General features: G+C 44.9%; 1 long non-coding RNA gene across 1 annotated transcript in view; it reads left to right on the top strand.

Moving 5' to 3' along the window:
* Nucleotides 1–1,536: 1,536 nt before the first annotated feature.
* LOC123518343 overlaps nucleotides 1,537–10,000 on the top strand; it is a 13,977-nt gene continuing 5,513 nt past the window's right edge. Inside the window, exon 1 of the long non-coding RNA XR_006678761.1 lies at nucleotides 1,537–1,752. This is a non-coding gene — a long non-coding RNA (uncharacterized LOC123518343). The remainder of the gene's footprint in view (nucleotides 1,753–10,000) is intronic.

Below are 10,000 nucleotides of genomic sequence, written 5' to 3' on the forward strand. Positions count from 1 at the left end.
GCTTTGAGATAGGAGGTACCCCGAAAAAGTATCCCCTTTAGCCCATAAACTCCCGTGAAAAGCCAACATGGTATAAATAAAAGAAAATAAAAAAAAGTGTTTTAAGATTCATATTTATAAAAGTTTTAGTCTCTCATCAGTATTATTTTTTAAAGACCACGGAATTTTTTATAGGGGTTCTCATTAGGATATTCTTTTTGTTTACTACGCCACCACCAGGATCATGAAAAACACCATTGGAAACCTGATAACTTCAATAAAAACACCTTTAAGTATCCGTGATAAGACGCGGAAACTTTTGAGCATATGTACCGTGACACCTTTTGGCAGACCTCTCAGGTAATAATAGCTTTCTTTGCAACTTTCTGGATGTTTATAATTTTGGTTTTGAGGAGATATCTGTGAGGACAGGAAAGAAAACTGCATTGATGTGACCATATGAAGAGCAGGCAAAGACTTGTGTGGCATGAGAAGTGTTGGAGATAGAGAGATAGAGATAAAGAGCGGGAAATGAAGAGAATGATCAAGGGAGAGGTAATACACTGTGTAAGGCAGGACTTGAGAGATAAATAACTGTTAGAGATACATGTCTACGTCTAGGTAACTATTGTGATGCTGTTCTAGTATTGTCCGTTGGGTGGAATCGTGAGCATGACGTGACGCGACGGTTCGCGACGTGTGTGTGTGTGTGTGTGTGTGTGTCCGTTTCCATTTTCCGCTATTGGATTTCATAGTTTGCTCAGTTGCCATCTGAATTGTTTTGGTCGCTTCTCGTAAGACGTTTAATGTTGCATTCCCCTTCACTGCAGGACACTCTTTCCCATAATCAGTTACAGCTTACACATTTTTGCTGGCTGTTTCTTGACCAGTTTTGTCACCTAGAAAAGACAAAAATAACCTATCCTTTTTTTATATATATGTGAGACAAAAAAGGCGGAGAGCTTCCGAATTCATGAGTGTTAGTGATCAAAGTTAAACTTACTGAGCGAACAGTTAAGATTCTCGTATAAAGTGAAGTAAATCTGTCAGTGTCATTCTTTTAACACCCTGAGGACTGTTATGATAGTTTCATTGTCCCATTGTATACATGCAACATCAAAGTGATTTTATTCATGTTATAAGCTATTTGCCATGCACTACAGGGAGAAAAATCACAAAATCCTGGTTTTCTGTCCATATGTACTACACCCTTTATTAGATTAGTGTTTTTTTTCTAATTATTGTAGAATTTAATGTTTTTTAGGATATATCCATCTTTGAACTTTTCAATGCATTATTTCGGTGGTGCTTGTGTCCTGTTTAATTTAAGGAGGACACAGGTGATTTACATCCCTCAAAATCATGGTGAGCTTTCTTTTTATTCATTTGTTAAGATTTATTTTCAAGACATGCAGTGAACGACACGAATTCACTTACAAGTGAAGCAGTGTTGTTCATTCACTCTAACGGAGTGAATCTCTCTCACCGGCTTTGCCTTCAGGGGTTAGGATCGCCATGTTTGATTTTCTCATCAGTGTTTTCAGGCGCAGGGACCTTGCTGGTGGTGTGATGGTCTGGTGCGGCGTTGAGCGTCATGTTGAGAATCTTTTATGCAGGTGAATCTGGCGGTGGACGATCGAACTGTGGCTGTGAAACCTCATGGCGACATCTCAAGACTCTGGCAAGTTAACTTTTACTGTTCACGTAACCTGTGGGGGTGTAAGCGTACATCATGAAGGCTACCGGAGTGCATTGCTGACTGGCTGGACAAGGGTAAGTGTTGAGATATTTTTGTATTGTCACAGTGGTCCTCAAGCCATAATCTCCACACGGTGATATGTATGATGTATGATATCTCAAGTCTCGACCACTGTTCCTTCACTTTACGGTCTGTTCTCGGTGTTATAGGAAAAATGTTTGATTTGGGTGTTTCATCTCGTTCAGAAAATTATGTGAGCTTAATTCATAATTACCCTTATCATATTCTTCCCTCTGAAATGCAGTTTATTTGTCTGTCCTTACTACTGTTTTGAGTTCAGACCTATTTGGAGGAATTCACAAGAATCGTTTTAATGAACATGTTTGTAGACTTACGAAAGTTAACTTCAAAGAGCATATGGACATACATATATTCATACATACATCGTTAACTTGTTACTGAGTCGAATCCTCCTTAAATCTGAAGCGTCTCGTATGTAGGCACACCGTGGATTCGTATGTTCTTATGTCGTTGCTTCAGTACTTTGACTGTTATAGAACTCACTCCTCTGTTCGATAAGCATAACTGTTTCAGGGTTATGTCCTGTGTGTAATACTTAAAAATGCGATTATGAAGGAAAACTACAGTGATGGGGAAGTATTGATACATTCTCTCTCTCTCTCTCTGTCTCTGTCTCTGTCTCTCTCTCTCTCTCTCTCTCTCTCTCTCTCTCTCTCTCTCTCTCTCTCTCTCTCTCTCTCTCTCTCTCTCTCTCTCTCTCTCTCTCTCTCTCTCTCTCTCTCTCTCTCTCTCTCTCTCTCTCTCTCTCTCTCTCTCTCTCTCTCTCTCTCTCTCTCTCTCTCTCTCTCTCTCTCTCTCTCTCTCTCTCTCTCTCTCTCTCTCTCACACACACACACACAGGTGTATATATATAATGTGTAGGCAGATAAAGATAGTGGTTCGGGGACTTGTAGCACGGTACTGAAACGCTAAATTAAACCACAAACACTAGTAAAACTGTTTCTTAGTTCACTGGTTCACTCAAACGCTTGGAAATGTTAGTGTTTATTGCTCTAGATTCATTTTCTATTTTTTCTACAATCAGATTTATAGTGCATTGTCACCAGGAGTGTTATGGATTTGGATGATGAACGTACGTAGATGGATGTCGGCATAGATGTTTTAGGACTGCCACATGTACGCCTACTGGCTGTGTGGCGTTTCCCTTAAGCCGTTTTCATCATCGGTAACACTTAAGAATGATTCAAAGCGATGTATGTTATGGTGGTTAGTGTCAGGTTGCGATCATGCGCGAGCTTCTAACGTTTTCAGTGTCTGTGCGCATCTCTGGCACTCGGAGTGGATTGCTTTTCCGTGCTTATTTCCGAAAACCCCCAAAATACATCCTGTGTGTTCGTGTGTCGGTTTTACTTCAAAATATGGTGCATTCATAGTGAGAATGGGTAGTATCTAGAAGGGGAAGAGATAAATACATTAAGTGCTTCATTCCTTGTATCGTATTTTTCTTCTTTTGCAGTAACTTAAAATGATTACCATGCATTAAAATTAACTCTATCCAATACAAAAAATACTGGAGAGAGAGAGAGAGAGAGAGAGAGAGAGAGAGAGAGAGAGAGAGAGAGAGAGAAAAGGGATATAGAAGGGAGCCGGATGGAAAAAGGGAGAGACGGGAGGGTCCACGGTCAGCCAGTCGGCGGGACGGAGTGACCAGCAGTTTTATTGTTGACTCTGATAAAACACAGAATCCAACCAACCCCGACTAGCAGCCGCTTGGGAACGTCCTGCGAGCTCGCCTGCTTCACTCCAGTCCCTGCCTGCCCCACCCCGCTCTAACCTGACTTATTCCCACTAATCTACCTTATCCTTCCCTTGGGTCTTCCTTATAATAATTTCTTCTGTAACCTGCTTAAAACATGGCTCATCCCTTCTTTTTCTTACTAATACCTCGTCTCCATGATTCTTCCCATCATCTATCATGCCCTTTCTAGTCCAGCTTGTACGTCCTCCAACCTCTTTCTTTTTCACTAATTTACCGTCTTGAGCTATTTAATGATCTTCCCATCCTCCGTCTTCACCTCATAGCATCATTTAATCTATACGTGTTCCAACATTCTTCTTTTATTTCTCCATTTCCCTTATGTTCTAGTTCATATCTCCAAGTACTACATGGTCTTCCTTCACGGCCTTCATCCTCATCATCATCCCATCCCATCTTGTCCATCTATTCCTCTTATTTTGATCAGTTTCCTTCCCTTTTCTAATTCCCCCCCTCAGATTAATGTGTTTTATATTACTTCACTAATACGCTCGTCAGAATTCATATTGGTTATTGTCATTTAATATCTGTAATCAGAAACGTTTCGCCCTTTTGGCAGGACTATTTTCAAAAGTTACAAAAATAATTAGATTAAAAAGGGTGTGTTTTCCTTGTGATGACGCTGAATAATTGTTATATTATTAGTGAACCTCCTGGAGCACGTTTGAAAGCCGCGAGAATGCTCTGAAGTGTTTGAGAATACGAGGGTAAGTTGTTTGATAATCCATAGACGTGTGTGTGTGTGAGAGAGAGAGAGAGAGAGAGAGAGAGAGAGAGAGAGAGAGAGAGAGAGAGAGAGAGAGGGGAGTGAAATAAGTAGCTAGTGATAAGAAAAGCTGTTGACAACAACGTGACTGGTTTCTGAAACCTCAGCACATTTTCTATGCCGTTCGTCTTCCCCATTCCAGCACCATTCGTAGCTTACGTAATGTAGTTGGTCAGTTTATATAGTTATTTCGTATGACTAGAATCCTTTCAAATATCGGCGGAAAGAAGGGAAGTTCCATCCACAATAATGTCATATGAAGGAGTTATCTACTATACTCGACAATTAACGATGTAACAGAACTACAGAATAAATGAATTATCTAAAGTAGTGGTGGCATCTTCTGGTCGTGAAGCGAACAAGAGCTGGATGGTGGCGGCAACACTGACTGAGATCACGGAGAGTAAACACGGCCAACTCTCAACCCAAACCCTCGACCACTGCCCATCGCCACTGCCCGTATCAGCCCGCCGCAATCTTACCTCCCCGTCATCTTCTGCAGCGCTATGGCCCGTATTATGAAACACTAAGGGCTCTATTAGTACCATTCTCAACGGTCACACAAATTATTATTATAGCAAGGTTTTCAATGTCATTAGCAAATGATGGATGTATATGTGTTTGTAATTCGTATTAGAATACATTCGAATACCGTTTGTTAATATATTCATATTCATAAATCAAAGTATATTCATTCGTACTCGCTCCCTTATTACCATTTATCAGTGATCTAAACCAAACTTCTCTTGTCACATATTATGCTGGTGATACTACCCTGCACTTTTCCACGTTTTTTATTTTATTTTTTTCCGTTGAAGTAAAAATTTTCAGTACGTAAACAGTTCATACAGGGAAGCTATAGAACGCCTGACTTGAAATCTCTTTAAAATTTTCAATTGTGACAGCCATCTCAGTATTGTCCAATGCCTCAAAACTTAATTCCTTTATCTATCAACGCGACACAACCTTCCAGACAACTATCTCTCTCTTCTTCAGCTCTCCTTCCTTCTACACTCACTATCCTCTCAGTCTGTCCTTTACTCATAATATAAACTGAAACTCTCACATCTCATCTTACGCCAAAACAGCTTGTATGAACTTGGACGTCCCGAGTTATCTCCGACAGTTTCACTCATACCACTCTTCCAGTCGGGTGGAAATAAAAAAGTTTTTCGAATAATCAGCTCCTACCCTCTAACTGATTATCTTCTATCTTTCTCATCACCGCCATGTTACATCTCTTGTTTATCTTTTACCGCTATTTTCATCTCGATTTCTCCTCTGATCTTTAGTAACTGCATACCTCCCCTCCTCCTGTGGTCTCGTTGCACAAGACTTCTTTCTTTCACCTCTATTCCTCTTCAGTGCAATAGTTAACTCTCAATCTCATTCATCCAGGCATTGTTTTCACTTTCACTTGTTTCGATAATCTAACACACGTAATTTCTCCTTCACACGTAATCTCTCTCACGGTTCTTTTCGTAAATTCTTCCTTATACACATCCATTCTCACTCTATTAATCTTTCACTTCACCTTGATTTTCCATTCAACTCATTTAGACTTACCCTCATCCTTACACACTCAAACTTAGCCTGCCCTCTCCTCTCTCTCTCTTTTTTTTTTTTTTTATTTAAACAAAACTTAATACAAAGGAACATGTACCCAAAGGCGCACTGTCGTGTGCTACCTATTCTAAGGGTACTACAATCTATTTCTCTACAATATTTACAAGATTTAAAAATAGATAATATACAAGATGGTCAGCATGTAAATGGAGCACTATTCGTTTCACTTCACTAGCACTATTCACGCACTGCACTACACTGAGTGTCACGTCACAAAGAGTGTCAGAGGAGTTGGCAGTGTCTGTCTCCACTTATGTGCCATCAGTTTGACACTGTGAGTGTTCATCTCCTGGACGTGAGGCACCGCGGCCGTGAACAAGTTCCACATCCTGGAGACGCGTCCTGCGAAGGTGCGTTGATGCTGACACCCGTGGGATCGCGGCACCTCTACGGCGTCACCACCATTGAGCACCGTTCTCGTGCTCCGTGCGGTGACTCTTAGAGGATGACGCAGCCCTGCCAGATGTGGCACTCTTTGCACCTGTGCCTTATGGAACACTACGATCGCCGCCACGTCTCTGCGGTGTTCCAGTGAATCAAGGGGACGCTCAGGCTCTGGGTGAGGTGGTAGTGCAGCATCTACTAGCCGTATGGCGCGGCGTTGGATGCTGTCCAGTCTCCTTCTGTGTGTGGCGGCACAGGACATCCAGGAGAGAGCTGCGTATTCAAGGTGGGGCCGCACCTGTGCCTTGTACAGCAGCAGTCTCCCTTCCTGTCGAGGAAACTGGCGATCCTTCTGAGAGCGGAGATCCTGTGAGAGGCTTTCTTGGCAATGGTTTTGACATGCCTGTCAAACCTCAGCCCTCGATCCACCTCCACTCCAAGTATCTTGACGTCATCTTGGAGTGGGAGAGCAGCAGCCAAAAGACAACTTTCCTGCCATTGCTGCCATGGCGGCTGGGGACCGAGAGACAACCATTGCTTGTGTCTTCTCCGGCGCGAATGTCACTTGCCAGCGAGCACCCCACTCCTTTATCACTCGTAGCTGCTGATTGATGGCCTCAGCAGCCCGCCCACTGTCCTGGCGTGGATAGGTATAGGAGAGGGTGCAGTCATCAGCATAGGCCATGACTCCTGGCAGTAGCTGGAGAAGATCATCCACGTAGATATTCCACAGGAGTGGGCCAAGAATTGAACCCTGTGGCACTGATGCCTCCACAGGCAGGGACTCAGATGTTTGCCCGTTGACAACCACCTTGAGGCTTCTGTCCTGCAGGTAATTTCCCAAGAGTCGTAGCAAGCCACCCTGGATGCCTTTAGCACGAAGCTTTTCTAGTAATCCGTTGTGCCATACTTTATCAAAAGCTCCTGCTATGTCCAAAGCAACCACTATAGTGTCCTTGCCGTCGTCGAGGGCGTCCTGCCAATGCCTGGTGAGAAGCATCATTAGGTCGGAGGTTGACCTTCCAGGTCTGAACCCAAACTGTTGGTCTGAGAGGAGGGCATTGTCCTTGAGATGGCTACACACCACCTCTGCCACGACCCTCTCAAACACTTTACCCACCACTGACAACAGGGATATGGGTCTGTAGTTTTTTGGGTCCGTCCTGGAGCTTTTTGTGTACGGGAACTACTCGAGCCTCCTTCCACACTGAAGGCCAGACGTTTTCCCGTACACAAGTTGTGAAGACTTGGGTGAGAGGGGCAGCCAGTTCCTGGGAGCATCGCTTCAGCAGGTGCGGGCTGATGTCATCAGGGCCGGTGGCTTTCTGTGTGTCCAGCCCCCGCAATAATCGCTTCACCTGCTGATGCGTCACCTCCACCATGGTGACAGTCTTCTCACATTGCTGGACCAGCTGAGGCGGTGGCTGCTGTGGATTCCCGACCTTCATTTTTCCAGCAAACAAGGAAGCCAGCAACTGTGCCCTCTCCTTACTGCTGGTGGCGACAGTACCGTCCTGCTTGCTGAGGGAGGGATGGATTCTTGGTGGCCAGTTCCTGTTTGTCCTTAACAAGAGACCACCAAGTTTTGTTTCCTACGCCAGTGCCACACAGTTTCCGGCGCAGGCTTTCCTCCCACTTTTTTAAGGCCCACTTGCTGGTTACCACCATCCTCCTGCATGCAGCCCTGTGCAGGTCCTTGTTGCGCCGAGTCGGGTTCCTCTTGTAGCGGAGCCAGGCAGCATACTTTGCCTCGGCAGCAACACGGCAACGGTAGCCAAACCATGGCTGATCCGTCGATCTGGTGGTGTATTCCCTGTGTGGGACGTGGCGTCTCTGGAGGGCGAGAAGGTGAGAGGTGAGTGCAAGTGCTTCACTCTCTGCTCCTCCCTGTAGCAGAGTGGCCCATGGGGTGTGGGTCAGGTCGCGGCGCAGGGAAGCCCAGTCTGCTTTGTTCCACAGCCAGATGGTGCGGGTGGTGGCCTCGTCCTGAGCCACGCCCACTTCCAGCTGTGTCAGTACAGCGTGATGGTCAGAGCTGCCCACGAGCCCCAGCTGATGACACTGAAGCTTGTCTTCCTGGTAGTCTGAGATGACAGGGTCTAATGTCCCTCCTCGTTCATGTGTGGGAAGGTGACATGATCTGTCAGACCCTGCACCTCCAGGAGATTCTCGTAGGCGTCTCTTTCCAGGTGGTGATTGAGATCCCCCACAATCAGCACGTGGCTGCAGCTGTGTGCCATCATCAGGTTGTCTAAGGTCTCAGTCAGGTACAGGAGTGAGTCAGGCCCTTGTCGCGGGGGGCGATACAGGGCACACAGCAGGAGGGCTGAGCGGTCTGCCAGCATTACTCGGAAGTACATCATCTCCATCATTGGAGGCGTGTCTATGTCGAGTAGCTGGGCCTGCATTCCTTCCTTGAAGCAGACAGCCACTCCACCTCCTGTTCGCTCCTGTCGGTCCCTCCTCACCCAGTGGGTGAAGCCCTGCATCCTGCCATACGTGGGCTCCACCTCACTGTTCAGCCATGTCTCGGTCACCACAACAACGTCTGCATTGTGTCGTTGCACACAGTTGTGGTATAAGTCTGCAAGGTTAGTCCGGAGACCACGGACGTTGCTAGAGACGACCTTTAGTTGGCGGCGGGGCAAGCTGGCTCCTCTCTCTCTCTCTCTCTCTCTCTCTCTCTCTCTCTCTCTCTCTCTCTCTCTCTCTCTCTCTCTCTCTCTCTCTCTCTCTCTCTCTCTCTCTCTCTCTCTCTCTCTCTCTCTCTCTCTCTCTCTCTCTCTCTCTCTCTCTCTCTCTCTCTCTCTCTCTCTCTCTCTCTCTCTCTCTCTCTCTCTCTCTCTCTCTCTCTCTCTCTCTCTCTCTCTCTCTCTCTCTCTCTCTCTCTCTCTCTCTCTCTCTCTCTCTCTCTCTCTCTCTCTCTCTCTCTCTCTCTCTCTCTCTCTCTCTCTCTCTCTCTCTCTCTCTCTCTCTCTCTCTCTCTCTCTCTCTCTCTCTCTCTCTCTCTCTCTCTCTCTCTCTCTCTCGTACACACAAATTCACAACTTTCAGGTTTCTTCAACCCGGAGGTGGAGTTTTGTCAGAAAATGCAGTCACGTATATTATTAATGATCTTTTGTTATATTAAAGCGCTGATACAGATAACAATACAGACCGTATTTTCACGCGGACACAGCGCGGAGCAGATACGAAGGCGGACATCGAACACATCCCTATTGTGAAGGCTATTTGCATTAAGTCCTTACAATAGTATAGTGTAATGAAAATGTGCGTACACTACAGTTTTTTTTTTTTATTGCTTATATTCCAGTAAGTTTGTATAAAAGCCACGATAGTCACGGCCTAGATTTTGGGTTCTGGTTTCAAGCAACAGATTGTATCTACGACTAAGTTGCCTAACAGTTTTGTCTATATTACTGACTACAATGTAACGTTATTAAATCATTACTGCTGGGAGAAAAAGAATTCCTCTCCTTAGGATTGGTGGAGATAATCTGTCCTTGATATCATGTCTGCCACCTTGATCCACTGCATGGATTCCATAAGAAGTAAGTAGAACTGGCTTAAAGGGAAACTTTTTGTACATAATTGGATATCATGGCTTCATTGCCGTCCATCCATAGTATAGAAAGGAAAGAAGAAAGAAAAATACAGGAAAAAATGTCAAGAGTATACCATGCATCCTTTCTTGCTTGTAATGACGATG

The sequence above is a fragment of the Portunus trituberculatus genome, chromosome 43 (assembly GCF_017591435.1).
Source record: "Portunus trituberculatus isolate SZX2019 chromosome 43, ASM1759143v1, whole genome shotgun sequence".
Classification (NCBI taxonomy): domain Eukaryota; kingdom Metazoa; phylum Arthropoda; class Malacostraca; order Decapoda; family Portunidae; genus Portunus; species Portunus trituberculatus.